The following is a 4,499-nucleotide window of genomic DNA, read 5'->3' as shown; positions in this document are numbered from 1 at the left end:
AGCACATTGGACTTTTAGAGGCTGGAGGCATTCAAAGAAGCCAGTGTGCCTGCACAAGGTATATTCTGCTTAGCAGACTGTAAAAAAGTAAAAAAGACTTAAAAAAAAAAAAAAGAATAAAAGAGGTGCATAACCAGAGTCAAATACAAAAGAGTGACAGTGACCGTGGACCAGGAGGTTAAAGTGTAGTATGACCTGCGATATGAGAGGCCTCAAGACAACTCTAAGGGTTTTTAGATATGTGTTCCAAGAAGGGAGAAGGAGGAAAATAAGTCACTGCTGGAGGTGTTGGAGTAATATTAGGTTTAAAGAAAAAAGAATGTTCTTTACAATTAGAAACGGAAGAACACAATTAAGATAAATGAAACTCAGGTATTAATGCCCTGTTAAGTGAACAAACACCTAGAAACAAACAAACACCTAGAAACTTTACATAAACTCAAGTCTTCTTCCAGGCGTTATAAAGGCACTAGAAGTGAGAATTAGGAAATTTCTACACTATTACGTGAATGAAGGAGAGGCATCTGAAGTCAGGAATTAGGTGACTAACATTCTAATTTACTGATAGGGATTAGGCTTCTCACACAATGATCTGGTGAGTTTACCTTGGAATACTTGGCGGACTTCAAGAAGGGAATATTAAAAAACAGTTTGTGAGCACTTATAAAAATAAAAGGTCACTGAAAGTTAGCATGCTTTCAAGTGAGGACACACATACCAAAATGTTGCCACTTTCCATTTTAAGAATGTTGCTAGTATTTTATTTTCAGCAAAGCATTTCACAAAATTTCATATTACCTTTGTGATCAAACTGGAAAACATGGAGAAAATGATAGGAGATAGTGCATCCTGGCTCAGTACATCTGTTCAAAGAGGTCTGATTACTGGAATTGCCTTGTGCCTGGCCCAAGAGCTCTGCTCTTTGTTCTATGCCGCTTAATGTTTTTATCCACTTAGATGAGGACCTACAAGAAATACTTATCACCTGAGCAGCAAGGTGGGCCATGCTTCGTATTCTGAATGACAGAATCTGCAACCAAAACATTCTAGACAGGTGACAACAAAGCCAAAACTAATAAAATAGTATTGAGAGGAAAATTACTTAAGATCTTGAATTTACATTTAAAATCCCACTGTACAAATATTGAAGGAGATAGAATTTAATAGCACTGAATAAACCTAAGGGTTTTAGTTGACCACACACTCAGAATGAATTAACATTCCAGATACCACTTGGCTGTCATCAGTCAGTGCAGCCGTAGGCAGCCCCAGTGGAAGGGAGGTAGGTTTCTGTATTCTCCCTGGTCAGAGGGCAGAACACAAAACAGTGACTGTAGGCTCCACGGAGTGCAGTCTCAGATCAGAGCTGTCCTTGTAAGGAAATATTTCCTACCACTGGAAATTCTCAGGAGATAGCTAGGAGTGCTGCAGAAGATACCCCGCTCTCTGAACATCCAGACCTATAGCTAATGGGTATCTGTAACCTTCCTAGTGGAAGGTTGTCCTAGGGGAGCTCTAAGCTTCCTGTTGGCTTCAAAACTGTTCCATTTTACTCTGGAATCCTCCCAGTACCTTGTCTCGTTGTTCCCTGGGGCCTTATATTATGAGATCCCTGCTGCCAGGCCCATGTGCTGACTCCCAGGCAGATTCACTGGATCCTGGATGAGCATTATGTTCCTGGGCTTTGGGTCTAGAAAAGACTGCTGACAATACCTGCCTATTCATCACTCCCATCTCCATGCAGATCCATTGTGGACTTCCCGAATCATGGAAGAGATAACTTATCTTTTTTTTTTTTGCATGTTCAGTGTTACCTATTTTTACCAAAATATTTTTTTTACCCTTCTATACTATCTCACCAGGTATACAGTTCTACTGTGATACTGTCATTGCTAAATCTTTCTGTTTCAAATGCCACAATTAGATCATTTATACAGTGCCCCTGAAGCTTGGGGAGCAACAGCTCATAGCACCAACTGGTTAATCCCAGCCCACCCCACCCCTGCACAAAGTCTTCTATGCCACCATCATTTTTATTAAATCATAATCTCTTCCCAAAGTTCCTCTTCATAGTCTCCTGAGGATGAAATCCAAGAGCTGAAAGAAAGAAAAAAAAAAAATAGCCAAAGAAAAAGAGGAGAATTGACCTTTAACGAGAAAAAACAAAATCTATTTTGGCTTAAAACAAAAAAAGAAACAATCAAGGTGGTCTAACCATCTTAAACAACAAAAGCCAAGTTCCTATCATCATGGTTAAATTCCAGCCAAACAATACCTCAAATTGCCAATATGTTGAAAACTTCTCTAATACGCTCAAAGTGATCAATGGAACTTCAATTTATAATATAAAAACCTTGGCTTTTCTCTCTAAGATGCTTTGAAAAGTATTTAAACTGGCTTCCAACAAGTGAGCTTTTAAAGAGGAAAACAAAGTACTTACTAAGTATATCAGGTACTGCCAAATCTCAGTCCCTGGATATGCGCTAATTATAATCTCTTTTAGAATTTTATTATCGGTGCACACTTACATTTCAGGGACAAAAGTGCGGTTAGTTTGCTTGCAACGAGCTTTGTCTCAAAGATTAATGACTCAGAAGAGGTAACCAATGGACCTCAGCCAAAGCAGATTTTAAAATAACCATTCCATTATCTGAAGAAACAGATACCAGGCAGTACATTTGTTTGTTTAGTCAGTGAAGTTGGGGACGGGAAAAGATTCGTGTGCGTGCGTGTGTGTGTGTGTGTGTGTGTGTGTGTGTGTGTACATATGAGCTTAGGAAAATATCAGATCTTTCTGTTTGTAAATTTACTAACTACAAAGAATTCTACTTAAAGAATTCAGAGTACTCTCCTGACAGTTTTAAGATATTGATCAATGGTGGGGTTATAGCTCCATTAATGCCTCTGTTGGTTTTCTGTGTATTTTCATTTTCCTTGCCTGTTACCAGACTCAGAGTGCCATTTTTCCTCTTTCAACCCTCAAACAAGCTGAAATAGTGAGTCTTAGAAACTGCTGATCTGAATGTGAACTAAAAGATATCTGCTTACAGATCACTTCTTCTTCTTTTCCCCAAGACATCATAGGGTGGGGGCCAGAGAAGGAGGCCGTAGAGGGGATGACCGGGAGGAGAGAGAACAGCATAGAGGGTGCCAAGCAGGAAAGCGGAAAAAGAGATTCCACTGTGGGGCGAGCTGGGGAGTAGAGAGGACTTGGTGCTAAGCTGCCCCAGGGGTGGGCGTTTCTGTTACCTGTGCGCCACCTACCACTCCACAGCCCCAGACTTAGGCCCCTGGATATAGGTTGGGAGAGCTGTATACCTTGGATGGGAAGAAACATAAAGGGAAAACTTTCCCCACAGCTGAGGTGGAACTGAACATAACAGTTGGCTTTTCCTTAGGAGCTGGCGTGGCAGCACAAACAGTACCACTGTTACACGAATTTCTCAGTAGTCAGAAGAGAATTCTTTAGGTAGTTTACCAAAAGAATGCACGAAGGGAAAGACTTTCGAACATTAGCCTGTGCATGTCAGAATCTTCCATTCTTACTTCCCCTAAGTAGGTCACATTACTCACTGCTAGCAAGAGGCTCGACTGTTAAATCTGGAGGCACCAGACATTGCAGGGGTCCCACTGAGGACCAGCCTGCATTCTGCAGTGTGCTAACTAGCCTTTGGGGGAACAGGCAAATACTCAGCCAAGGAACTGATACTGTGATGCAATTCAGGCAGACTAGTGCCCTGAAGAAATGTGACGAAGTCCACTGTGGCCAATTCCTGGCTCGTACGGCTCCCAGAAGCAGTGAGGGGCAGAGCACTGGATGTAAGTTCTGGTTCCACCCCTTGCAGTGTGGCTTTGGGAAAATCGCCTATGGCCCTTGAACCCTGGTCCCCTCCTCCACAAAACAAGGTTAATAATGACTAGCATTTACTGAACTACACACTAACCACTGTTCTAAGAACTTTTTCAGATTTCCTTTTATTCTTACAGTATCACTGTGAAGTAGGTACTATTATTATTCCCATCTTAGAGAAAAGGAAATGCTGTTTAAAATTACGTCGCAGAGGATAAATAGAGTACCAGGCAAAGATACGAGAATATGAACTCCACAGAGCCTCAGCCATAAACACGCATCCTGCTCCTGCTAAATCTGACATAGGAATAAATACGAGGGAAACGCTGCATTAACTGTGTATAGAACTTTTCCTAAATTAATCAAACAAAAAATTTTTTGCTTGGGATGAATTATAGGGTAATAGATAAATTCACAGGCTATGGAATCATAGCAGATCCCTGGATAGCTGAGTCGAATCCACCTCCTCCATTTACTAACAAGGGGTTACACAGAAATCAAATGGATTATCCGGTTTCCCCATTTGTAGAGTAGGGATGATAGTAATGGCAGCGACCAATACCACCAGATTTGTTAGGATTAAGCGAATAGAGGTAAAGTGTTCAAAGCACGCTTGGTGATTGTTACTACAATGGATCAGTGCTGGGCT

This window comes from Propithecus coquereli, unplaced genomic scaffold (assembly GCF_000956105.1).
Source record: "Propithecus coquereli isolate 6110/MARCELLA unplaced genomic scaffold, Pcoq_1.0 Scaffold108, whole genome shotgun sequence".
Classification (NCBI taxonomy): Eukaryota; Metazoa; Chordata; class Mammalia; order Primates; family Indriidae; genus Propithecus; species Propithecus coquereli.
Note: the sequence above shows the minus strand (reverse complement) of the source record.